The sequence below is a fragment of the Pseudophryne corroboree genome, chromosome 8 (genome assembly GCF_028390025.1).
Source record: "Pseudophryne corroboree isolate aPseCor3 chromosome 8, aPseCor3.hap2, whole genome shotgun sequence".
In the NCBI taxonomy this organism is placed as follows: Eukaryota; Metazoa; Chordata; class Amphibia; order Anura; family Myobatrachidae; genus Pseudophryne; species Pseudophryne corroboree.
The window spans coordinates 376,063,927-376,091,679 of NC_086451.1; the positions used below are offsets into that span (position 1 = coordinate 376,063,927).

Consider the following 27,753-nt stretch of genomic DNA (forward strand, 5'->3'; position numbering starts at 1 on the left):
ACTACACTGTAAAGTATTCAGTATTTGTTTTGTAATACTGTCCTTTTTTTCCCACAGAACAGTTGCAGCGTGCCATCCAGCTCCTGCGGGTGGTGGTCCACCTCCTAGTGGACCACTTTTTTAATTTTTTATTAAGATTAATTTAATTTTATTTAATAAAATTTTTTGTTCTTGTACTCCATTGTATAGTATCTTTTTCTACTGTATAAGATAGGCATACTGTACACCATACAATTATCTGGCAGATAATCTGCAAGATCTGGCTGTTTGTAATGAAATTCTCTCCTAATTTAGCTGTGGTGTACAGTACCTCCTGAGTGTGCTGGGGTGCTTTCTGGCCAGTTTGGGGTGATTTGGAGCAAGTTTGGTCGGCCATCTGGCCGACATGTGCTGTCGACTGTTTGGCAAACATGTGTTTTCACTCCAGCATGTGTGTGTCAGGCATTTTGTGTGTGTCAGGCATTTTGTGTGTGTCAGGCATTTTGTGTGTGTCAGGCATTTTGTGTGTGTCAGGCATTTTGTGTGTGTCAGGCATTTTGTGTGTGTCAGCCATTTTATGTGTGTCAGCCATTGCTGTGTGGTTCCACAAATGTTAGCGTGTCAAAGTGCTGACCACTGACACCACTATTTCACTTTGTACCGCATGCCTTTTGTGGAACCACACAGCCCAGCATGACTTATTGCTGGGCTGTGTGGTTCCACAAATTTTCTTGGAAAACAAATGAACATGAGTGTCTTTACTTTAATACTTTTTTTTTTTTTTCCCCACAGATATCTATATACACAAGAAAAGAATGTAACGAAGAACAAACTACTTTTTTGTTTTAATTAACTTTCAAACTTTATTTAAAAAAAAACACCTTTTTTTTCTTCAATAAACTTTTAAAAATAGAAGTTTCCTGTGGTTTTTATTAAAATATGAAATGCAAGATGCCTAACCAAGTTGTTTTACATACAGTATACCACTCTTAATTGAATTCCCATCATACAGTAGTACTAATTTATACAGTACAGGAAGTTGGGAATACAAACATTGGAAACCACGTCATGTTTATTTTAAGAAACACTTTATTTATGGACAAAATCATTTGGAACATGTAACATCACACATACTGTACTGTATTGTAATAAAGCCAACATCACACATACTGTACGGTACTTTAATCAAAAGGTAACAGCACAAATACAGTAACAATATCAACTTTAACATTTTTATAATTTATTTTTTTGTGGTGGTGGTGCGGGGTAATGGTTTTTGTACTTTATTTTTAGGTTTTGCTTTTTTGAATTATTTTTCGTTTTTGTCTTTTGCTTTTTAACACTGTCGCATACGGACACCAGAATAGAGGACTGACAACAGCAGCCCCTGGATGGAAACGCAGCCCAAGGCCCCAGATGGACACAGCACAATGGACTCGGCTGCTACTGGATAGATACAGCAGCGCCCAAAAAATCAACAGGAATAAAAGGGGCAACTTGTAACAGGCCCTTACATTACCAGGAATGTGGTGAGCCAAGTTCATGCACTCCCCTTTGAGTAACCGAGCTGCTCCAAGTGGATTCAGCACAGTGCATGCAGCCCCAGAAAATGTACAGGTCATACAGGTACATTGACACAATTTTTTAGCTTCAGCTGTGTGAAGCTGATGTGCTGAAGCTAGGAGGTAGGTAATGATCTGGTTTCATCATAGTCGAGCTTCCAAGTCATTTTCCTCTTCGTTCTCAGCACAGAGTTTATGGTATCCCTTATCTTCCTCTTTTCTGGATCACCAATCCTCACGCGGCGTTCACACCTAGCCATGATGTCATGTACCAGATTTTTGGGCAGCGGAAGTTTGCCCTTGGAACCATCAAAGTTCACACGATTGGCCCACGTCAAGTATTTGTCGTACCGTACATGGTGCTGGAACAGAGAATATGCATATTTCTGAATATGTCCATTTGAAGCTCTGTACAGATGGTCGTCCAGGGAAGTTGAGATGACAGCCAGGGCAATATTGTTCAGAGAGCCTCCGAATGTATTGCGAAGTGGCCTGTGAGCAGGTGTGCTGGTCATCATTGGTGTTCCTGGCAACAGCACACTTGAATCCAGGCCTCTGCGGTCGTCCAGGCCTCCTCTGCGGTCCTCCAGGCCTCCTCTGCGGTCCTCCAGGCCTCCTCTGCGGTCCTCCAGGTCTCTTCTGCGGTCTTCCAGGCCTCCTCTGCGGTCGTCCAGGCCTCCTCTGCGGTCGTCCAGGCCTCCTCTGCGGTCGTCCAGGCCTCCTCTGCGGTCGTCCAGGTCTCTTCTGCGGTCCTCCAGGCCTCCTCTGCGGTCGTCCAAGTCGCTGACTTCGTCCAGTCCGCTGCTGCGGTCCCCCAGGCCTCCTCTACGGTCGTCCAGGCCTCCTCTGCGGTCGTCCAGGCCTCCTCTGCGGTCGTCCAGGCCTCCTCTGCGGTCCTCCAGGCCTCCTCTGCGGTCCTCCAGGCCTCCTCTGTGGTCGTCCATGCCGCTGACTTCGTCCAGTCCGCTGCGGTCGTCCAGGCCTCCTCTGCGGTCCTCCAGGCCTCCTCTGCGGTCGTCCAAGTCGCTGACTTCGTCCAGTCCGCTGCTGCGGTCCCCCAGGCCTCCTCTACGGTCGTCCAGGCCTCCTCTGCGGTCGTCCAGGCCTCCTCTGCAGTCGTCCAGGCCTCCTCTGCGGTCGCCCAAGTCGCTGACTTCGTCCAGTCCGCTGCTGTGGTCCAGGCCTCTGCGGTCCTCCAGGTCTCTTCTGCGGTCCTCCAGGTCTCTTCTGCGGTCCTCCAGGCCTCTTCTGCGGTCCTCCAGGCCTCTTCTGCGGTCGTCCAAGTCGCTGACTTCGTCCAGTCCGCTGCTGCGGTCCCCCAGGCCTCCTCTACGGTCGTCCAGGCCTCCTCTGCGGTCGTCCAGGCCTCCTCTGCGGTTGTCCAGGCCTCCTCTGCGGTCGTCCAGGCCTCCTCTGCGGTCCTCCAGGCCTCCTCTGCGGTCCTCCAGGCCTCCTCTGTGGTCGTCCATGCCGCTGACTTCGTCCAGTCCGCTGCGGTCGTCCAGGCCTCCTCTGCGGTCCTCCAGGCCTCCTCTGCGGTCCTCCAGGCCTCCTCTGCGGTCCTCCAGGCCTCGGTCGTCCAGGCCGCTGACTTGAACCGCTTGGTGGTGTGTTGCAATGATGGTGCGGCAAACTCCAACTTGCCATTCTTCCCTCGTTTGTTCAATGACTTTCTTCATGGCTTCTACCATCTGTTCCTTTATGCCTTCTTTAAGGCCAGCCACATCGGTCTGCAGCTGATTGACCTGTCCACCAACTTCTGACTCCATATTGGTCACCTTACTGAGTAGCTCCTTTAGTAAAACAGGACAGGTACACTGGCAGTCCTGCACTTTGGTGTTCACATCTGTGAAATGCAACCTTCTTCGTGGTGAATGTGTCATGTCTTCTTGTCCAGGGGTGGCTACATGGTCCAAAAAAGAAGCTTCCTGATGCAGCGTGTTTGTCACGTCCTCTAGCACCGGTATTTCCAGATTCATTGGCTGAACACTGTGATCTGCAGGAGATGGAACAATTACATCATTTGCCACACCACATATCATCTCCAACGTATTATTCTTTGCCTTGGCATTTATTCGTGGTTTCACCACATTTTCTTTCTGAGCCGCCTTGGCAGTTTTCTTCTTCTTTTGTGGGACTAATTCACCACAAGTGATAGCAATCATTCAGTACTACTGCACATACCTGTAGTACACCGGGATAAGCAAGGTCTATGTACATTACGTTATACCGAGCTGGATCGCTTAGCAACCTGACAAAATGGCCACCGACCGTGAACTCCCAGCACGTGGCAGCGCTTGGATATGGAGTGAGATACAGTATGGTACAGTCCAGGGGCAATGCTGAAGGAGCGTCACAATCCCCTAGCTCAATTACTAGAGCCATCTTAACAGCAGTGTGGGCCCCTGGACACAGCAATGCACTGGGGCCCCTACCCACTCACCAGCGGAAGGGGTGGGGGGAGCTATCAGCGGCAGCTTTGATGCTCCGCGGGGGATAGGGGGGTTCTATCTTTCGCTCAGTATGTACAGTAGGACCTGGAGAAATAATTTCTGCTAATTATTCCTTTACTGCACAGATGGGGCAGGAAGGAGAACACTAAACTGTAGAAGGGGGCATTGTGCTGAATGAAGGGGCCCTGGTACATGACTTCCAGGGTGGTAGGGGGTGTTTAATACACAGGGGAGGAGTGGATAATGGAGTGGGCTTAATATTAGTGTTATGGACTGCAATTAGTTTCCTGTATGAAACAGATACAGTACAGTAAATAACCCTCCTTGGAAGTGCATGGGCCCTGTGAGACTTACAGTAGTGTACAGCATAAGGGTCGACTGACATGATGTACAAGCATTACATACAGTACATGTCAGTACTGTATGTAAATTCTTCAATTATTGCCTAACAACAATGCTGCTTACTGTATATTAAATACTGTAGGCCTAGAAATGTGCATCTCAATATAGTAGTTAAAAACACAGGGGCCTATGTGGATAAGCGAGTTCTATGCACACTAAAAATGGCCACCGACCGTGAACCCCCAGCACGTGGCAGCGCTCGGATATGTAGTGAGATACAGTATGGCATACATTTCACAGTTCAGGGGGCAATGCTGAAGGAGCGTCACAATCCCCTAGCTCAATTACACTGGGATAAGCGAGGTCTACTGTATGCACATTACGGTATACCGAGCTGGATCGCTTAGCAACCTGACAAAATGGCCGCCGACCGTGAACTCCCAGCACGTGGCAGCGCTCGGATATGTAGTGAGATACAATATGGCATACATTTCACAGTTCAGGGGGCAATGCTAAAGGAGCGTCACAATCCCCTAGCTCAATTACATTGGGATAAGCGAGGTCTATGCACATTACGGTATACCGAGCTGGATCGCTTAGCAACCTGACAACATGGCCGCCGACCGTGAACTCCCAGCACGTGGCAGCGCTCGGATATGTAGTGAGATACAATATGGCATACATTTCACAGTTCAGGGGGCAATGCTGAAGGAGCGTCACAATCCCCTAGCTCAATTACATTGGGATAAGCGAGGTCTATGCACATTACGGTATACCGAGCTGGATCGCTTAGCAACCTGACAAAATGGCCGCCGACCGTGAACTCCCAGCACGTGGCAGCTCTCGGATATGTAGTGAGATACAATATGGCATACATTTCACAGTTCAGGGGGCAATGCTGAAGGAGCGTCACAATCCCCTAGCTCAATTACATTGGGATAAGCGAGGTCTATGCACATTACGGTATACCGAGCTGGATCGCTTAGCAACCTGACAACATGGCCGCCGACCGTGAACTCCCAGCACGTGGCAGCGCTCGGATATGTAGTGAGATACAATATGGCATACATTTCACAGTTCAGGGGGCAATGCTGAAGGAGCGTCACAATCCCCTAGCTCAATTACATTGGGATAAGCGAGGTCTATGCACATTACGGTATACCGAGCTGGATCGCTTAGCAACCTGACAAAATGGCCGCCGACCGTGAACTCCCAGCACGTGGCAGCTCTCGGATATGTAGTGAGATACAATATGGCATACATTTCACAGTTCAGGGGGCAATGCTGAAGGAGCGTCACAATCCCCTAGCTCAATTACACTGGGATAAGCGAGGTCTATGCACATTACGGTATACCGAGCTGGATCGCTTAGCAACCTGACAAAATGGCCGCCGACCGCGAACTCCCAGCACGTGGCAGCGCTCGGATATGTAGTGAGATACAATATGGCATACATTTCACAGTTCAGGGGGCAATGCTGAAGGAGCGTCACAATCCCCTAGCTCAATTACATTGGGATAAGCGAGGTCTATGCACATTACGGTATACCGAGCTGGATCGCTTAGCAACCTGACAACATGGCCACCGACCGTGAACTCCCAGCACGTGGCGGCGCTCGGATATGTAGTGAGATACAATATGGCATACATTTCACAGTTCAGGGGGCAATGCTGAAGGAGCGTCACAATCCCCTAGCTCAATTACATTGGGATAAGCGAGGTCTATGCACATTACGGTATACCGAGCTGGATCGCTTAGCAACCTGACAAAATGGCCGCCGACCGTGAACTCCCAGCACGTGGCAGCGCTCGGATATGGAGTGAGAGATGGTATACATTTTAAAATACACCGGGATAAGTTGTACAGGCCATGGAGCAATGCACAGGGACATTCATCATTTACGTACAGTATATAAATAATTGTAAACCGTAAATGAAAGAATTACCGGTCAAATACTGTATGACGAAACTGTGTCAATGAGCTGGAACAGTATGGCCTGTGAAGAAGTTTTCGAAGGCAGAAACGGAGAGCAAATTATCAGGAGATTTCTGAAAGGTCGGAGAAGATCCACACAGCAAGTCTGCCTACGAGGAAACAGATTTGCAAAGTGGGTAGCGGGCGGTGACTGAGACGCTCTTTTATTCACATTCAAAAGTACAGTATGCTCTGTGATTGGTGTAAGGATGAATGCGCCTATATTGGCACCAATCACAGCGGTAAGAATTCCTTTTGTGTGAATGTGAATAAAAGAGCGTCTCAGTCACCGCCCCGCTACCCACTTTGCAAAGCTGTTTCCTCGTAAGCAGACTTGCTGTGTGGATCTTCTCCGACCTTTCAGAAATCTCCTGATAATTTGCTCTCCGTTTCTGCCTTCGAAAACTTCTTCACAGGCCATACTGTTCCAGCTCATTGACACAGTTTCGTCATACAGTATTTGACCGGTAATTCTTTCATTTACGGTTTACAATTATTTATATACTGTACGTAAATGATGAATGTCCCTGTGCATTGCTCCATGGCCTATACAACTTATCCCGGTGTATTTTAAAATGTATACCATCTCTCACTCCATATCCGAGCGCTGCCACGTGCTGGGAGTTCACGGTCGGCGGCCATTTTGTCAGGTTGCTAAGCGATCCAGCTCGGTATACCGTAATGTGCATAGACCTCGCTTATCCCAATGTAATTGAGCTAGGGGATTGTGACGCTCCTTCAGCATTGCCCCCTGAACTGTGAAATGTATGCCATATTGTATCTCACTACATATCCGAGCGCTGCCACGTGCTGGGAGTTCACGGTCGGCATCCATTTTGTCAGGTTGCTAAGCGATCCAGCTCGGTATACCGTAATGTGCATAGACCTCGCTTATCCCAATGTAATTGAGCTAGGGGATTGTGACGCTCCTTCAGCATTGCCCCTGGACTGTACCATACTGTATCTCACTCCATATCCGAGCGCTGCCACGTGCTGGGAGTTCACGGTCGGCGGCCATTTTGTCAGGTTGCTAAGCGATCCAGCTCGGTATACCGTAATGTGCATAGACCTCGCTTATCCCGGTGTAATTAAGCTAGGGGGATTGTGACGCTCCTTCAGCATTGCCCCCTGAACTGTGAAATGTATGCCATATTGTATCTCACTACATATCCGAGCGCTGCCACGTGCTGGGAGTTCACGGTCGGCGGCCATTTTGTCAGGTTGCTAAGCGATCCAGCTCGGTATACCGTAATGTGCATACAGTAGACCTCGCTTATCCCAGTGTAATTGAGCTAGGGGATTGTGACGCTCCTTCAGCATTGCCCCCTGAACTGTGAAATGTATGCCATACTGTATCTCACTACATATCCGAGCGCTGCCACGTGCTGGGGGTTCACGGTCGGTGGCCATTTTTAGTGTGCATAGAACTCGCTTATCCACATAGGCCCCTGTGTTTTTAACTACTATATTGAGATGCACATTTCTAGGCCTACAGTATTTAATATACAGTAAGCAGCATTGTTGTTAGGCAATAATTGAAGAATTTACATACAGTACTGACATGTACTGTATGTAATGCTTGTACATCATGTCAGTCGACCCTTATGCTGTACACTACTGTAAGTCTCACAGGGCCCATGCACTTCCAAGGAGGGTTATTTACTGTACTGTATCTGTTTCATACAGGAAACTAATTGCAGTCCATAACACTGAAGTTGTATTTTCAGTACTGTACAGTATACAATACTTAAATTTGAACATCAGGTACTGGATAGTAAACATGTATCAGGTACTGGATAGTAAACATGTACAGTATTAACTTCTATCATAAAACTCTTATGCATTTTCAGATGTGTAAATTTTAGACTACAGTATTCACAAATGTTTTCTCTCCATACAGGAATTATAGTTGGACAACATGCCAGTAACTATCAACAAAACGATGAGCAAGATAATCGCCAACATGAAAAAAGAAAATAAAACCATCAAAGAGATCCATGCATGGCTCAAGGAAAGTGGCATTATAGTCACTTTAGAAACGGTGCGCTATCATGCATTCGAGAGAACAACGCCCAGATTTGTATTTCCTACAAAATGCACATGGTACGTACTGTACACTACTGTAATGTTTAAATGACTTGCTTTATACCATAAACAATTTTTTTGAAATAAAATAAAAACTTCATCAATTGTAACTGTGATTGTGCTGTTCATGAATTCATATTTTTCATACTGTATTGTACTGTAGGAGAGTGCAACAAATTGTGGAGGAACTAACTCGTGAGGATGATGAGCGTACTGCTCTGCAAATAAAACGAATTCTCCATTCCAAGTATGACCTGGACATATCGGCCACCAGCATCAGAAGGATGCGACGGAAAATGGGATGGACCTTTGGCGCAACAAGGTAAAATACTGAAAGCAGTATAAACCATACAGTAAATGCACTGTTAATAATCCCTTGATACGTGATATAATAATGCCATAAATCATTATACAGAGTGTGTACTTTATACTATATACAGTATGTGTGTGTGTATATACTGTATATATTCTATCCCAAAAGAGATACCTACTGTATAGGCACTCAGAGACAGCAATGAAGCATTGCCGGCTTATTGTGATGATTACATACTGTATACTGTGTGTGTGTGTTTGTGTGTATGTACAGTATGTATATATATATTACTCTGTATGTAACTTAATGTACTGTATGTACAGTTTAATGTATACAGTAGGTATATAATACAGTATACTGCACATACAGTCTACTGTATATACAGTAATCTGTAAATCTGTAATTTCATAACTGTATCTGATTTCATTATTTTTGGCTCTTCACAGGATATCTCCAATGATAAGAGATGTGAATAAAGAAAAGAGAGTGGAACAGGCACGGCGATGGATTGAGAGTGGTGAAACATTTGATGATGTCATTTTCACAGATGAATCGTCTGTTGCCCTTGAGCGGTTCTCCAGAATGTCATTCAGGAAACGTAACCATATCTCTTTAAAACCACGCCCAAAGCATCCATTGAAAGTCCATGTATGGGGAGGCATATCACGATTAGGAGCTGGTCCCCTATTATTTTTCGAAGGTACAGTACTATACTTTATTCTGTGCCTGTGTTCTGTAAAAATACATGTTGTACTGTAGAGTACGTGTAACTGCACAATAAAAGGAGTTGCTTATTAATGAACAACATTTTTTGATTTCTGTAGGAATCATGGATAAGAAATATTTCCAAGAAACAATAGTAGAGAAATGTATGGTGCCATTTGTGAATAAATATTACCCAACTCACCATAGGATATTCCAAGACAATGATCCTAAACACTCCGCCTCAGCCAAATTTATGGAAGAGAAAGGTATGAATTGGGAACGCACACCACCAGAGTGAGTATTCTTTCAACAGTGTACAAGTAAAATTTTGGATAGCACTCTAGTACTGTAAAAAAAATTTTTGTTTAATAAACAGTACAATATTGTATGTTTAATTTTCTCTATTTACTGTAATGTAATTAATTTTTTCTATACGCTTTTTTTTTATTTTTATATAGATCACCAGACATGAACCCAATCGAATTAGTGTGGGCTCAATTGAAGAGGTACGTTAGGAGTGTTGCAAAGCCAACAACAAAACAGCAACTGGTGGATGGGATAAAGAAATTTTGGCTAGAAGTACTCACACCTGAACATTGTAATAATTATATAAATCACCTGTATAAAGTATTACCTGTTGTAGTTGAAAGAAATGGTCAAGCCACAAATATGTAGTTCTGTATTTTCTGTTTAAAATTTTAAATTGGTGCATTATTAAAAAAAATGATAAAATTGCCTTTGTCTGATTATTGCATAAACTAATGTAGAATATTATACAGTAGTAATGTTATTGATGTGTACTGTATGAACAGTTATTTTCAGTTTTATAAGTCCTGAATAAGAGTACTGTACATTTTGATCAGTGCAGTACATGGAATCGGATGTTGTAATACTTTATTTTTACATTAATATTGATGTTTTTCCAATAAATATTCAATTTTACAGTATGGTACGGTACAGTACATGAGGGTACCTGTACAGTATGATACGTCATTATGGGGGAGAAATACTGTATCCACTAAATGTACAGTAAAATGATTTTTTCTTATTACAAACACACAAATGCATCTCAGATGGAAATATGCTATACACAGCAGACAGCTTATGGTGACAGAACTTCCCTACTGTATCCCCACCCATAGTCGTGGTATATTTTAGATTGCCTAATGAGACACTCCTGCAGCATTGCCAATGATTCATGTAAAACCTGTGTGCAAACAGTATCTGTATTGAATGCAAAGTACAGTAAGAGTACAGTATACAGTATTATCAGAGCCAAACCTGACCAACATGATGCCCTAGGCTAGATTTTGGCTGATGCCCTCTTGCACAGATGCTACGTAGTTCCGCCTCTAACCCTGCACCCCTTTCCCAGCACCATCACCCATTTTGGCGCTCCTACCCCCTATAATCTAAATAAGAACAATGTGCACATTTAGTGCCAGCCCAAAACAGTGTACAGTATGTTCTTGCTGGGAAGGGGCATGGTAACACAATAATACCCGAAGATGAAATGACACAACACAGTACTGCAACTTTATTCACATTATATCATGCAGTGGTGTCTCTTATTCTCATGACATCATATCATAGTACCACATTACTCCTAACAGTAATGCCCCTTATTCACATTACACCCCACCACATTCATCTTTATTTACATTAGACCACAGGTTCTCAAACTCAGTCCTCAGGACCCCACACAGTGCAGGTTTTGCAGGTCTCACAGAATCACAAGTGAAAAAATTAGCTCCACCTACTGTATGGACCTTCTAAAATGTGTCAGTTAGTAATGAATACATCTGTGCACTTGCTGGTTTACCTGCAAAACATGCACTGTGTGGGGTCCTGAGGACCAAGTTTGAGAACCACTGCATTAGACCATGCAGTAGTGCCTTTCCTTATGTTACACCAGAAAATATTGTAGTACACCTTATACACATACAGTACAGTAATGCCACACATTAGTAATGCATTTCATATTTAAATTTTCTGATTTAATTTCATAGAGCCGCAGTCACTCACAGAATATAGGCATGTACTGTAGCATCTCATTTTATTCTGCAGAAGCTGATTATTCCCGTTTGGCTAGTTTGCCGCCTCTGTACAGTATATCACAATAGAAAAAAGTTATAGTGTCAGTGAAAAAAGCACCTCATGACAGATACTGTACACAAGCTCATGTCTAAATACTGTATACTGTAAGCAGTGACATTAAGGGGTACAGTACTGTATATGCAATTGCAGTCGAATTCCGGAAGGAATACGGAAAAAATGGACACGGGATCCCCCATCTTTTTAGAACCAGCACCGGGCTCTGCGCCTGGTCCTGGTGCAAAAAATAAGGGGGACAAAAAAAGCGTAGGGGTTCCCCATATTTTTTGAATCAGCACTGGGCTCCACTAGCTGGACAGATAATGCACAGCCGGGGGAGACTTTTATACCGGTCCCTGCGGCCATGGAATTAAATACCCAACTAGTCACACCTGGCCGGAGTACCCTGGAGGAGTGGGGGCCCCTTAAATCAAGGGGACCCCCCTCCAGCCACTCGATTATCTCTATCACCCCTGTGTATTGTAGCTAGGGGATTGTGACGCTCCTTCAGCATTGCCCCGTAGCCTGCAAAATCTGTGCTGTTATTTGCTCCATAGCTGAGTGCCTCCTAGGAGCTACTGTAGGAGTCACAGGCGGTAGCCATTTCAATTGAGTCTGCCCTGCTATAGAATTGTACAGGTATGTGTACATTACCGTACGGTGCATAGAACCTTTACAGTAGAAACTCTCCTGCAGCTTTGGCCTGCTTTACTGTATGTACTGTAAAACTTGTGTTTTGTCAGTTTGCTATGCGACCGAGCCCGGTGTAACGTACAGTACTGTAATGTGCATAGACCTCGCTTACAGTATCTCTGTGTATTTTGGCTAGGGGATTGTGACGCTCCTTCAGCATCGCCCCGTAGCCTGCACAGCTTATGCCATTTCTCATTCCATACCCAACTGCTGCCTGCCACGAGGTGGGGGTTCAGGAGGTGGGGGTTCATGGGTAGTGGTCGTTTTGACAGTGTGCTATGCGATTGAGTCCGGTGTACCGTAATACTGTATGCAATCCTACAGTACAGTAGCTTATCCCTCCCCTGTGTATTTTGGCTAGGGGATTGTGACGCTCCTTCAGCATTGCCCCATAACCTGCACAAGGGTTCAGGGGCGGCGGCCATTTTGCCAGTGTGCTACAGTACTGTATGTCATCGAGTCCGGTGTACCATAATATGCATACTGTGTATTTTAGCTAGGGGATTGTGACGCTCCTTCAGCATTGCCCCATAGTCTGTACAATCTGGACTATTACTTGCTCCGTAGCCTAGGGCCTCTGTGGGGCAAGGAGTCATAGGTGGTAGCCATTTCTATTCAGTCTGCCCAGCTACAGAATTGTATGTGTACTGTGTACGGAGCATAGTACCTTAACCTGCATAGAACCTGCACATTATGGTACACCGGACTCGATCGCATAGAACCGCTCATGCAGCTACTGTATGCCCTGGTTTACAGTATGTGAATAAAAAAAATAATAAAGTGTCTGAAAAAAACTACAGTAACATGCATTCGTACTTAAGGAATCGAACCCTGGACTCTGAGTATAGGAAGCGAAACACTTCACCACTTCGCCGCAGACAAATGTATAAATCCGTTGGTTTTGATTATGCTGTAATGGCTACGGGATTAGGACGATAACATACTGTAGAAAATTCCTAATCTTGAGAGGCAATAGTGAACTTGTAACACACATCCATTTGCGACAGTGTACACTACTGGTTTTACAGTACTGTGTTTTGTCTGCGGGACTTGGACGCTCACATACAGTATTCATAAAGTATTGTAGATGGATCATATACTGTATGCTGTACTACTGTATTTGCGTCGGTGTCGTACTGTATATACAGTACTGTATTAAATAATGCAGCGTAATGAGTACAGTATTTGCTGTATGCAGCGTAATGAGACGCCTTAGTAAAGTAGTCCTTATTATGTATGTCAGTATTGTATTTTACGGGAGACCACACGCATGCGCAGTGGTGATTGTAAAAAGCGACATCTGGTGGCTGATCGCAGGTATTACACGTAAAGGTAACGCCAAACGTCAAATGTCTGTCTCCGTGCGATTAGATAGCCTCTCTGTGGCTAGGCGCGCCTCGCTACGCCACAGTACGCTGCGTATGGTCGAACGGGACAACCGCCGCGGCCACTCAAGATAAAGGTGGCTACATCTGTATTTCATCTTAATGAAAAAAATACAGTATAAACAAATAACATTGAATCCAATGACCACGAAGGGACTCGAATCCTCAATCTTCTGATCCGAAGTCAGACGCCTTATCCATTAGGCCAGGTGGTCACTGTTTGTCAATATATTAATGCCTAAGAAAGTATAGTAACATAAAGATTCAAGTAAAAAACATATTTGTTTTTTTCTTTGAGACAACTGTTTTGGATAATCTTACACTCAGATGACAAACTTTAATCCAACAATAATTTCAATTATTAATTCTGAATAAAACTAATATTGTTTAGTATTCTACAATACCCCATTCAAGAAGTTTGAGAAACCTTAAACAAACTGAGAAATATATTTAATGGTTGATGTGCAATCTACAAAGTTTACTGAATAGTTTAAAGACCAAAGGGTTAGAGATTCTTCACTTTGAATCATGTTTATCTGATTTCATTATTAAAATCCAAACATAAGATGTTATCTTTATGTAAAAATATATACACCTAGATGACAAACTTTGATCCAACAATAAGTTTAGTTATTGATTCTGAAAGAAAATAATAATGTTTAGTATTCCACAATACCCAAGCCTAGAATTTTGAGAAACCTTAAATCAACTTAAAGATACATTGACTGCTGTGCAATCTACAAAGTTTGCTAAATAGTTTAAAGAACAAAGGTTTTGAGATATTCTACTTTGAGCTGTGTTTGTTCTTCTTGAATGGGGTATTGTAGAATACTAAACAATATAAGTTTTATTTAGAATTAATAATTGAAATTATTGTTGGATTAAAGTTTGTCATCTGAGTGTAAGATTATCCAAAACAGTTGTCTCAAAGAAAAAAACAAATGTTTTTTACTTGAATCTTTATGTTACTATACTTTCTTAGGCATTAATACATTGTCAAACAGTGACCACGTGGCCTAATGGATAAGGCGTCTGACTTCGGATCAGAAGATTGAGGGTTCGAGTCCCTTCGTGGTCATTGGATTCAATGTTATTTGTTTTGTTTCTTTGAGACAACTGTTTTGGATAATCTTACACTCAGATGACAAACTTTGATCCAACAATAATTTTAGTTATTGATTCTGAAAGAAAATAATAATGTTTACTATTCCACAATACCCAAACCTAGAATTTTGAGAAACCTTAAATCAACTTAAAGATACATTGACTGCTGTGCAATCTACAAAGTTTGCTAAATAGTTTAAAGAACAAAGGTTTTGAGATATTTTACTTTGAGCTGTGTTTGTTCTGATTTCATTATTATATTCCTTACAAAATATTTCATCTTAATGAAAAAAATACAGTATAAACAAATAACATTGAATCAAATGACCACGAAGGGACTCGAATCCTCAATCTTCTGATCTGAAGTCAGACGCCTTATCCATTAGGCCAGCTGGTCACTGTTTGTCAATATATTAATGCCTAAGAAAGTATAGTAACATAAAGATTCAAGTAAAAAACATATTTGTTTTTTTCTTTGAGACAACTGTTTTGGATAATCTTACACTCAGATGACAAACTTTAATCCAACAATAATTTCAATTATTAATTCTGAATAATACTAATATTGTTTAGTATTCTACAATACACCATTCAAGAAGTTTGAGAAACCTTAAACAAACTGAGAAATATATTTAATGGTTGATGTGCAATCTACAAATTTACTGAATAGTTTAAAGACCAAAGGGTTAGAGATTCTTCACTTTGAATCATGTTTGATCTGATTTCATTATTAAAATCCAAACATAAGATGTTATCTTTATGTAAAAATATATACACCTAGATGACAAACTTTGATCCAACAATAATTTTAGTTATTGATTCTTGTATTCAAAAGAAGGGGTATAAAGGGGAAGGGAATTATCTGTTGCACTGGAAAATAATACCTTATCTAAACAGGTAATGTGAGAAACCCCTTTTTTTAATATATGGGAATATAATTTTTAATTCTCAAGTGGGGGTGCAACCACAGATCGTATATGGTATGGACACAAACAACAAGAAGAAGATGATCTGTTAGTGGTGCACTAGGTTTTTAAAATTTAACTTTTACTTACTGTCCTAAAATGTGATTAATCTATCTTACTAGATCAAAAACACTATGCGAAATATTAACAACATATATGTGAAAAGATTATGACACTGTGAGACAATACAAAGAAGAATAAATGTAATAAAGAATTAAAACAGCCTGGGTGTCTTAAATGTGTCTGTGTATTATATTAATTGTTTCCTTTTATTGGTAATATTACTACCTGGATGTGTTACTAGATATGTTTCACAAAATTTTGTTTTTGAAACTAATGTATCTTATCTAAGCTCAGCTATAATTCTTGGCAGGCAGCCAGATCACGTTGTGCAACAATGTTTGCTACGGCAGTAGGCTGCTATTATTAATAGCATCTAAATTGGAAGGGAAGCATGTATTGATTATGTTGCACACTGTATCATTCAGTGTACAGCTTATCTGATTAAGTATAAGTGCTGTTATCATGCAGCAATAATGGATTGTAATTCAATGCTAACCACTTCTATGATTTAATATAGGTGCCATAAAACACGCAGCAATCCTAGAATACAATTCAATGTTAACCGCTTGTTTGTATTAGCTGTGATGTCCGCGATTAAGCAACCTTTATTTTCACTGCTTCTCCAGTGACCCGCAGGGTGTCAGTTTTTACCTTAAAGCAGACCTAGGGATATAAACGCTTTTAATCCCCTGTCTGCTACTATAATGTGCATGCAGGTTATATATATATGCTCTAATGTGCGTGGAGGGTATTTCAATATGCCATTAATACAGAAATATTGCTCAGAGGTACTTTATTGTAAGTCCGTATTGGGAGAAAGCAATTTATAGGGCTGCCAATGATGTTTCAATACATTATGATTATACTGCATTAATTGCCCCCATATCGGTCTGACTTACTGGTAATTCCATCAAAAGTACAACTGATTGCTATATCCAGAAATATTTCCTCTTTATTATTGTCCCGATCTTACACATATATATTAGCTGATAATATGACACTGCATGCTACATCCCTATGAACGGGTTTTATATAAGCAGGTAATGTCACTTTGCTGAATTGATCCGTGTGATCTATTTTTCAATGCCGAGCTTTCTGCCTATAGTACACTCTATTTCTGGCTGAGCATATTTGATACTAAAATTAAAAGTAACACATTCAATTTAACACAGTAGGACACCAGGCTGGAGTCCTACTGTGTTAAATTGAATGTGTTACTTTTAATTTTAGTATCAAATATGCTCAGCCAGAAATAGAGTGTACTATAGGCAGAAAGCTCGGCATTGAAAAATAGATCACACGGATCAATTCAGCAAAGTGACATTACCTGCTTATATAAAACCCGTTCATAGGGATGTAGCATGCAGTGTCATATTATCAGCTAATATATATGTGTAAGATCGGGACAATAATAAAGAGGAAATATTTCTGGATATAGCAATCAGTTGTACTTTTGATGGAATTACCAGTAAGTCAGACCGATATGGGGGCAATTAATGCAGTATAATCATAATGTATTGAAACATCATTGGCAGCCCTATAAATTGCTTTCTCCCAATACGGACTTACAATAAAGTACCTCTGAGCAATATTTCTGTATTAATGGCATATTGAAATACCCTCCACGCACATTAGAGCATATATATATAACCTGCATGCACATTATAGTAGCAGACAGGGGATTAAAAGCGTTTATATCCCTAGGTCTGCTTTAAGGTAAAAACTGACACCCTGCGGGTCACTGGAGAGAAGCAGTGAAAATAAAGGTTGCTTAATCGCGGACATCACAGCTAATACAAACAAGCGGTTAACATTGAATTGTATTCTAGGATTGCTGCGTGTTTTATGGCACCTATATTAAATCATAGAAGTGGTTAGCATTGAATTACAATCCATTATTGCTGCATGATAACAGCACTTATACTTAATCAGATAAGCTGTACACTGAATGATACAGTGTGCAACATAATCAATACATGCTTCCCTTCCAATTTAGATGCTATTAATAATAGCAGCCTACTGCCGTAGCAAACATTGTTGCACAACGTGATCTGGCTGCCTGCCAAGAATTATAGCTGAGCTTAGATAAGATACATTAGTTTCAAAAACAAAATTTTGTGAAACATATCTAGTAACACATTCAGGTAGTAATATTACCAATAAAAGGAAACAATTAATATAATACACAGACACAGTTAAGACACCCAGGCTGTTTTAATTCTTTATTACATTTATTCTTCTTTGTATTGTCTCACAGTGTCATAATCTTTTCACATATATGTTGTTAATATTTCGCATAGTGTTTTTGATCTAGTAAGATAAATTAATCACATTTTAGGACAGTAAGTAAAAGTTAAATTTTAAAAACCTAGTGCACCACTAACAGATCATCTTCTTCTTGTTGTTTGTGTAGTTATTGATTCTGAAAGAAAATAATAATGTTTAGTATTCCACAATACCCAAGCCTAGAATTTTGAGAAACCTTAAATCAACATAAAGGTACATTGACTGCTGTGCAATCTACAAAGTTTGCTAAATAGTTTAAAGAACAAAGGTTTTGAGATATTTTACTTTGAGCTGTGTTTGTTCTGATTTCATTATTATATTCCTTACAAAATATTTCATCTTAATGAAAAAAAGACAGTATAAACAAATAACATTGAATGCAATGACCACGAAGGGACTCGAACCCTCAATCTTCTGATCCGAAGTCAGACGCCTTATCCATTAGGCCACGTGGTCAATGTCGGTCCAAAGATTAACGCCTAAAAAAGTATAGTAATATAAAGATTCAAGTAAAAAACATATTTGTTTTGTTTCTTTGAGACAACTGTATTGGATAATCTTACACTCAGATGACAAACTTTAATCCAACAATAATTTCAATTATTAATTCTGAATAAAACTAATATTGTTTAGTATTCTACAATACCCCATTCAAGAAGTTTGAGAAACCTTAAACAAACTGAGAAATACATTTAATGGTTGATGTGCAATCTACAAAGTTTACTGAATAGTTTAAAGACCAAAAGGTTAGAGATTCTTCACTTTGAATCATGTTTGATCTGATTTCATTATTAAAATCCAAACATAAGATGTTATCTTTATGTAAAAATATATACACCTAGATGAAAACTTTGATCCAACAATAATTTTAGTTATTGATTCTGAAAGAAAATAATAATGTTTAGTATTCCACAATACCCAAGCCTAGAATTTTGAGAAACCTTAAATCAACTTAAAGATACATTGACTGCTGTGCAATCTACAAAGTTTGCTAAATAGTTTAAAGAACAAAGGTTTTGAGATATTCTACTTTGAGCTGTGTTTGTTCTTCTTGAATGGGGTATTGTAGAATACTAAACAATATAAGTTTTATTTAGAATTAATAATTGAAATTATTGTTGGATTAAAGGTTGTCATCTGAGTGTAAGATTATCCAAAACAGTTGTCTCAAAGAAAAAAACAAATGTTTTTTACTTGAATCTTTATGTTACTATACTTTCTTAGGCATTAATACATTGTCAAACAGTGACCACGTGGCCTAATGGATAAGGCGTCTGACTTCGGATCAGAAGATTGAGGGTTCGAGTCCCTTCGTGGTCATTGGATTCAATGTTATTTGTTTTGTTTCTTTGAGACAACTGTTTTGATAATCTTACACTCAGATGACAAACTTTGATCCAACAATAATTTTAGTTATTGATTCTGAAAGAAAATAATAATGTTTAGTATTCCACAATACCCAAACCTAGAATTTTGAGAAACCTTAAATCAACTTAAAGATACATTGACTGCTGTGCAATCTACAAAGTTTGCTAAATAGTTTAAAGAACAAAGGTTTTGAGATATTTTACTTTGAGCTGTGTTTGTTCTGATTTCATTATTATATTCCTTACAAAATATTTCATCTTAATGAAAAAAATACAGTATAAACAAATAACATTGAATCAAATGACCACGAAGGGACTCGAATCCTCAATCTTCTGATCTGAAGTCAGACGCCTTATCCATTAGGCCAGGTGGTCACTGTTTGTCAATATATTAATGCCTAAGATAGTATAGTAACATAAAGATTCAAGTAAAAAACATATTTGTTTTTTTCTTTGAGACAACTGTATTGGATAATCTTACACTCAGATGACAAACTTTAATCCAACAATAATTTCAATTATTAATTCTGAATAATAATAATATTGTTTAGTATTCTACAATACCCCATTCAAGAAGTTTGAGAAACCTTAAACAAACTGAGAAATACATTTAATGGTTGATGTGCCTTCTACAAAGTTTACTGAATAGTTTAAAGACCAAAAGGTTAGAGATTCTTCACTTTGAATCATGTTTGATCTGATTTCATTATTATAATACAAACATAAGATGTTATCTTTATCTAAAAATATATACACTTAGATGTCAAACTTTGATCCAACAATAATTTTAGTTATTGATTCTGAAAGAAAATAATAATGTTTAGTATTCCACAATACCCAAGCCTAGAATTTTGAGAAACCTTAAATCAACTTAAAGATACATTGACTGCTGTGCAATCTACAAAGTTTGCTAAATAGATTAATGAACAAAGGTTTTGAAATATTTTACTTTGAGCTGTGTTTGTTATGTTTTTATTATTATATTCCTTACAAAATATTTCATCTTAATGAAAAAAATACAGTATAAACAAATAACATTGAATGCAATGACCACGAAGGGACTCGAACCCTCAATCTTCTAATCCGAAGTCAGACGCCTTATCCATTAGGCCACGTGGTCACTGTTTGTCAATATATTAATGCCTAAGAAAGTATAGTAACCTAAAGATTCAAGTAAAAAACATTTGTTTTTTTCTTTGAGACAACTGTTTTGGATAATCTTACACTCAGATGACAAACTTTAATCCAACAATAATTTCAATTATTAATTCTGAATAAAACTAATATTGTTTAGTATTCTACAATACCCCATTCAAGAAGTTTGAGAAAACTTAAACAAACTGAGAAATATATTTAATGGTTGATGTGCAATCTACAAAGTTTACTGAATAGTTTAAAGACCAAAGGGATAGAGATTCTTCACTTTGTATCATGTTTGATCTGATTTCATTATTAAAATCCAAACATAAGATGTTATCTTTATGTAAAAATATATACACCTAGATGACAAACTTTGATCCAACAATAATTTTAGTTATTGATTCTGAAAGAATATAATAATGTTTAGTATTCCACAATACCCAAGCCTAGAATTTTGAGAAATCTTAAATCAACTTAAAGATACATTGACTGCTGTGCAATCTACAAAGTTTGCTAAATAGTTTAAAGAACAAAGGTTTTCAGATATTTTACTTTGAGCTGTGTTTGTTCTGATTTCATTATTATATTCCTTACAAAATATTTCATCTTAATGAAAAAAATACAGTATAAACAAATAACATTAAATGCAATGACCACGAAGGGACTCGAACCCTCAATCTTCTAATCCGAAGTCAGATGCCTTATCCATTAGGCCACGTGGTCACCGTGTGTCCAAAGATTAACACATAAGAAAGTATAGTAATATAAAGATTCAAGTAAAAAACATATTTGTTTTGTTTCTTTGAGACAACTGTTTTGGATAATCTTACACTCAGATGACAAACTTTAATCCAACAATAATTTCAATTATTAATTCTGAATAAAACTAATATTGTTTAGTATGCTACAATACCCCATTCAAGTAGTTTGAGAAACCTTAAACAAACTGAGAAATATATTTAATGGTTGATGTGCAATCTACAAAGTTTACTGAATAGTTTAAAGACCAAAGGGTTAGAAATTCTTCACTTTGAATAATGTTTGATCTGATTTCATTATTATAATCCAAACATAAGATGTTATCTTTATGTAAAAATATATACACCTAGATGACAAACTTTGATCCAACAATAATTTAAGTTATTGATTCTGAAAGAAAATAATAAAGTTTAGTATTCCACAATACCCAAGCCTAGAATTTTGAGAAACCTTAAATCAACTTAAAGATACATTGACTGCTGTGCAATCTACAAAGTTTGCTAAATAGTTTAAAGAACAAAGGTTTTGAGCTATTTTACTTTGAGCTGTGTTTGTTCTGATTTCATTATTATATTCCTTACAAAATATTTCATCTTAATGAAAAAAAGACAGTATAAACAAATAACATTGAATGCAATGACCACGAAGGGACTCGAACCCTCAATCTTCTGATCCGAAGTCAGACGCCTTATCCATTAGGCCACGTGGTCAATGTCGGTCCAAAGATTAACGCCTAAAAAAGTATAGTAATATAAAGATTCAAGTAAAAAACATATTTGTTTTGTTTCTTTGAGACAACTGTATTGGATAATCTTACACTCAGATGACAAACTTTAATCCAACAATAATTTCAATTATTAATTCTGAATAATAATAATATTGTTTAGTATTCTACAATACCCCATTCAAGAAGTTTGAGAAACCTTAAACAAACTGAGAAATACATTTAATGGTTGATGTGCCTTCTACAAAGTTTACTGAATAGTTTAAAGACCAAAAGGTTAGAGATTCTTCACTTTGAATCATGTTTGATCTGATTTCATTATTATAATACAAACATAAGATGTTATCTTTATCTAAAAATATATACACTTAGATGTCAAACTTTGATCCAACAATAATTTTAGTTATTGATTCTGAAAGAAAATAATAATGTTTAGTATTCCACAATACCCAAGCCTAGAATTTTGAGAAACCTTAAATCAACTTAAAGATACATTGACTGCTGTGCAATCTACAAAGTTTGCTAAATAGATTAATGAACAAAGGTTTTGAAATATTTTACTTTGAGCTGTGTTTGTTATGTTTTTATTATTATATTCCTTACAAAATATTTCATCTTAATGAAAAAAATACAGTATAAACAAATAACATTGAATGCAATGACCACGAAGGGACTCGAACCCTCAATCTTCTAATCCGAAGTCAGACGCCTTATCCATTAGGCCACGTGGTCACTGTTTGTCAATATATTAATGCCTAAGAAAGTATAGTAACCTAAAGATTCAAGTAAAAAACATATTTGTTTTTTTCTTTGAGACAACTGTTTTGGATAATCTTACACTCAGATGACAAACTTTAATCCAACAATAATTTCAATTATTAATTCTGAATAAAACTAATATTGTTTAGTATTCTACAATACCCCATTCAAGAAGTTTGAGAAAACTTAAACAAACTGAGAAATATATTTAATGGTTGATGTGCAATCTACAAAGTTTACTGAATAGTTTAAAGACCAAAGGGATAGAGATTCTTCACTTTGTATCATGTTTGATCTGATTTCATTATTAAAATCCAAACATAAGATGTTATCTTTATGTAAAAATATATACACCTAGATGACAAACTTTGATCCAACAATAATTTTAGTTATTGATTCTGAAAGAATATAATAATGTTTAGTATTCCACAATACCCAAGCCTAGAATTTTGAGAAATCTTAAATCAACTTAAAGATACATTGACTGCTGTGCAATCTACAAAGTTTGCTAAATAGTTTAAAGAACAAAGGTTTTCAGATATTTTACTTTGAGCTGTGTTTGTTCTGATTTCATTATTATATTCCTTACAAAATATTTCATCTTAATGAAAAAAATACAGTATAAACAAATAACATTAAATGCAATGACCACGAAGGGACTCGAACCCTCAATCTTCTAATCCGAAGTCAGATGCCTTATCCATTAGGCCACGTGGTCACCGTGTGTCCAAAGATTAACACATAAGAAAGTATAGTAATATAAAGATTCAAGTAAAAAACATATTTGTTTTGTTTCTTTGAGACAACTGTTTTGGATAATCTTACACTCAGATGACAAACTTTAATCCAACAATAATTTCAATTATTAATTCTGAATAAAACTAATATTGTTTAGTATGCTACAATACCCCATTCAAGTAGTTTGAGAAACCTTAAACAAACTGAGAAATATATTTAATGGTTGATGTGCAATCTACAAAGTTTACTGAATAGTTTAAAGACCAAAGGGTTAGAAATTCTTCACTTTGAATAATGTTTGATCTGATTTCATTATTATAATCCAAACATAAGATGTTATCTTTATGTAAAAATATATACACCTAGATGACAAACTTTGATCCAACAATAATTTAAGTTATTGATTCTGAAAGAAAATAATAAAGTTTAGTATTCCACAATACCCAAGCCTAGAATTTTGAGAAACCTTAAATCAACTTAAAGATACATTGACTGCTGTGCAATCTACAAAGTTTGCTAAATAGTTTAAAGAACAAAGGTTTTGAGCTATTTTACTTTGAGCTGTGTTTGTTCTGATTTCATTATTATATTCCTTACAAAATATTTCATCTTAATGAAAAAAATACAGTATAAACAAATAACATTGAATCCAGTAACTACGAAGGGACTCGAATCCTCAATCTTCTGATCTGAAGTCAGACGCCTTATCCATTAGGCCAGGTGGTCACTGTTTGTCAATATATTAATGCCTAAGAAAGTATAGTAACATAAAGATTCAAGTAAAAAACATATTTGTTTTTTCTTTGAGACAACTGTTTTGGATAATCTTACACTCAGATGACAAACTTTAATCCAACAATAATTTCAATTATTAATTCTGAATAATACTAATATTGTTTAGTATTCTACAATACCCCATTCAAGAAGTTTGAGAAACCTTAAACAAACTGAGAAATACATTTAATGGTTGATGTGCAATCTACAAAGTTTACTGAATAGTTTAAAGACCAAAAGGTTAGAGATTCTTCACTTTGAATCATGTTTGATCTGATTTCATTATTAAAATCCAAACATAAGATGTTATCTTTATGTAAAAATATATACACCTAGATGAAAACTTTGATCCAACAATAATTTTAGTTATTGATTCTGAAAGAAAATAATAATGTTTAGTATTCCACAATACCCAAGCCTAGAATTTTGAGAAACCTTAAATCAACTTAAAGATACATTGACTGCTGTGCAATCTACAAAGTTTGCTAAATAGTTTAAAGAACAAAGGTTTTGAGATATTTTACTTTGAGCTATTTTACTTTGAGCTGTGTTTGTTCTGATTTCATTATTATATTCCTTACAAAATATTTCATCTTAATGAAAAAAATACAGTATAAACAAATAACATTGAATGCAATGACCATGAAGGGACTCGAACCCTCAATCTTCTGATCCGAAGTCAGATGCCTTATCCATTAGGCCACGTGGTCAATGTCGGTCCAAAGATTAACGCCTAAAAAGTATAGTAATATAAAGATTCAAGTAAAAAACATATTTGTTTTGTTTCTTTGAGACAACTGTATTGGATAATCTTACACTCAGATGACAAACTTTAATCCAACAATAATTTCAATTATTAATTCTGAATAAAACTAATATTGTTTAGTATTCTACAATACCCCATTCAAGAAGTTTGAGAAACCTTAAACAAACTGAGAAATACATTTAATGGTTGATGTGCCTTCTACAAAGTTTACTGAATAGTTTAAAGACCAAAAGGTTAGAGATTCTTCACTTTGAATCATGTTTGATCTGATTTCATTATTATAATCCAAACATAAGATGTTATCTTTATCTAAAAATATATACACTTAGATGTCAAACTTTGATCCAACAATAATTTTAGTTATTGATTCTGAAAGAAAATAATAATGTTTAGTATTCCACAATACCCAAGCCTAGAATTTTGAGAAACCTTAAATCAACTTAAAGATACATTGACTGCTGTGCAATCTACAAAGTTTGCTAAATAGTTTAAAGAACAAAGGTTTTGAGATATTCTACTTTGAGCTGTGTTTGTTCTTCTTGAATGGGGTATTGTAGAATACTAAACAATATAAGTTTTATTTAGAATTAATAATTGAAATTATTGTTGGATTAAAGGTTGTCATCTGAGTGTAAGATTATCCAAAACAGTTGTCTCAAAGAAAAAAACAAATGTTTTTTACTTGAATCTTTATGTTACTATACTTTCTTAGGCATTAATACATTGTCAAACAGTGACCACGTGGCCTAATGGATAAGGCGTCTGACTTCGGATCAGAAGATTGAGGGTTCGAGTCCCTTCGTGGTCATTGGATTCAATGTTATTTGTTTTGTTTCTTTGAGACAACTGTTTTGATAATCTTACACTCAGATGACAAACTTTGATCCAACAATAATTTTAGTTATTGATTCTGAAAGAAAATAATAATGTTTAGTATTCCACAATACCCAAACCTAGAATTTTGAGAAACCTTAAATCAACTTAAAGATACATTGACTGCTGTGCAATCTACAAAGTTCGCTAAATAGTTTAAAGAACAAAGGTTTTGAGATATTTTACTTTGAGCTGTGTTTGTTCTGATTTCATTATTATATTCCTTACAAAATATTTCATCTTAATGAAAAAAATACAGTATTAACAAATAACATTGAATCAAATGACCACGAAGGGACTCGAATCCTCAATCTTCTGATCTGAAGTCAGACGCCTTATCCATTAGGCCAGGTGGTCACTGTTTGTCAATATATTAATGCCTAAGAAAGTATAGTAACATAAAGATTCAAGTAAAAAACATATTTGTTTTTTTCTTTGAGACAACTGTTTTGGATAATCTTACACTCAGATGACAAACTTTAATCCAACAATAATTTCAATTATTAATTCTGAATAATACTAATATTGTTTAGTATTCTACAATACCCCATTCAAGAAGTTTGAGAAACCTTAAACAAACTGAGAAATATATTTAATGGTTGATGTGCAATCTACAAAGTTTACTGAATAGTTTAAAGACCAAAGGGTTAGAGATTCTTCACTTTGAGTCATGTTTGATCTGATTTCATTATTATAATCCAAACATAAGATGTTATCTTTATGTAAAAATATATACACCTTGATGACAAACTTTGATCCAACAATAATTTTAGTTATTGATTCTGAAAGAAAATAATAATGTTTAGCATTCCACAATACCCAAGCCTAGAATTTTGAGAAACCTTAAATCAACATAAAGATACATTGACTGCTGTGCAATCTACAGTTTGCTAAATAGTTTAAAGAACAAAGGTTTTGAGATATTTTACTTTGAGCTGTGTTTGTTCTGATTTCATTATTATATTCCTTACAAAATATTTCATCTTAATGAAAAAAAGACAGTATAAACAAATAACATTGAATGCAATGACCACGAAGGGACTCGAACCCTCAATCTTCTGATCCGAAGTCAGACGCCTTATCCATTAGGCCACGTGGTCAATGTCAGTCCAAAGATTAACGCCTAAAAAAGTATAGTAATATAAAGATTCAAGTAAAAAACATATTTGTTTTGTTTCTTTGAGACAACTGTATTGGATAATCTTACACTCAGATGACAAACTTTAATCCAACAATAATTTCAATTATTAATTCTGAATAAAACTAATATTGTTTAGTATTCTACAATACCCCATTCAAGAAGTTTGAGAAACCTTAAACAAACTGAGAAATACATTTAATGGTTGATGTGCCTTCTACAAAGTTTACTGAATAGTTTAAAGACCAAAAGGTTAGAGATTCTTCACTTTGAATCATGTTTGATCTGATTTCATTATTATAATCCAAACATAAGATGTTATCTTTATCTAAAAATATATACACTTAGATGTCAAACTTTGATCCAACAATAATTTTAGTTATTGATTCTGAAAGAAAATAATAATGTTTAGTATTCCACAATACCCAAGCCTAGAATTTTGAGAAACCTTAAATCAACTTAAAGATACATTGACTGCTGTGCAATCTACAAAGTTTGCTAAATAGATTAATGAACAAAGGTTTTGAAATATTTTACTTTGAGCTGTGTTTGTTATGTTTTTATTATTATATTCCTTACAAAATATTTCATCTTAATGAAAAAAATACAGTATAAACAAATAACATTGAATGCAATGACCACGAAGGGACTCGAACCCTCAATCTTCTAATCCGAAGTCAGACGCCTTATCCATTAGGCCACGTGGTCACTG

At 37.3% G+C, this 27,753-nt stretch overlaps 12 non-coding genes across 12 annotated transcripts; 3 read left to right on the forward strand and 9 right to left on the reverse strand.

The window, feature by feature from the left end:
* The first annotated feature begins 14,590 nt into the window (after nucleotides 1–14,590).
* Nucleotides 14,591–14,663, forward strand: TRNAR-UCG (transfer RNA arginine (anticodon UCG)). The gene has a single exon. It is a non-coding gene; the product is annotated as a tRNA-Arg (tRNA).
* A 3,723-nt stretch (nucleotides 14,664–18,386) lies between these two features.
* On the reverse strand, nucleotides 18,387–18,459 carry TRNAR-UCG (transfer RNA arginine (anticodon UCG)). The gene has a single exon. It is a non-coding gene; the product is annotated as a tRNA-Arg (tRNA).
* A 791-nt stretch (nucleotides 18,460–19,250) lies between these two features.
* On the forward strand, nucleotides 19,251–19,323 carry TRNAR-UCG (transfer RNA arginine (anticodon UCG)). The gene has a single exon. It is a non-coding gene; the product is annotated as a tRNA-Arg (tRNA).
* Nucleotides 19,324–20,417: 1,094 nt separating this feature from the next.
* On the reverse strand, nucleotides 20,418–20,490 carry TRNAR-UCG (transfer RNA arginine (anticodon UCG)). Its single transcript has one exon. It is a non-coding gene; the product is annotated as a tRNA-Arg (tRNA).
* Nucleotides 20,491–21,160: 670 nt separating this feature from the next.
* Nucleotides 21,161–21,233, reverse strand: TRNAR-UCG (transfer RNA arginine (anticodon UCG)). The gene has a single exon. It is a non-coding gene; the product is annotated as a tRNA-Arg (tRNA).
* A 673-nt stretch (nucleotides 21,234–21,906) lies between these two features.
* On the reverse strand, nucleotides 21,907–21,979 carry TRNAR-UCG (transfer RNA arginine (anticodon UCG)). Its single transcript has one exon. It is a non-coding gene; the product is annotated as a tRNA-Arg (tRNA).
* Nucleotides 21,980–22,652: 673 nt separating this feature from the next.
* On the reverse strand, nucleotides 22,653–22,725 carry TRNAR-UCG (transfer RNA arginine (anticodon UCG)). Its single transcript has one exon. It is a non-coding gene; the product is annotated as a tRNA-Arg (tRNA).
* Nucleotides 22,726–23,397: 672 nt separating this feature from the next.
* Nucleotides 23,398–23,470, reverse strand: TRNAR-UCG (transfer RNA arginine (anticodon UCG)). The gene has a single exon. It is a non-coding gene; the product is annotated as a tRNA-Arg (tRNA).
* Nucleotides 23,471–24,901: 1,431 nt separating this feature from the next.
* TRNAR-UCG (transfer RNA arginine (anticodon UCG)) lies at nucleotides 24,902–24,974 on the reverse strand. The gene has a single exon. It is a non-coding gene; the product is annotated as a tRNA-Arg (tRNA).
* Nucleotides 24,975–25,765: 791 nt separating this feature from the next.
* TRNAR-UCG (transfer RNA arginine (anticodon UCG)) lies at nucleotides 25,766–25,838 on the forward strand. Its single transcript has one exon. It is a non-coding gene; the product is annotated as a tRNA-Arg (tRNA).
* Nucleotides 25,839–26,930: 1,092 nt separating this feature from the next.
* Nucleotides 26,931–27,003, reverse strand: TRNAR-UCG (transfer RNA arginine (anticodon UCG)). The gene has a single exon. It is a non-coding gene; the product is annotated as a tRNA-Arg (tRNA).
* Nucleotides 27,004–27,676: 673 nt separating this feature from the next.
* On the reverse strand, nucleotides 27,677–27,749 carry TRNAR-UCG (transfer RNA arginine (anticodon UCG)). The gene has a single exon. It is a non-coding gene; the product is annotated as a tRNA-Arg (tRNA).
* Between the last annotated feature and the right edge of the window lie 4 nt (nucleotides 27,750–27,753).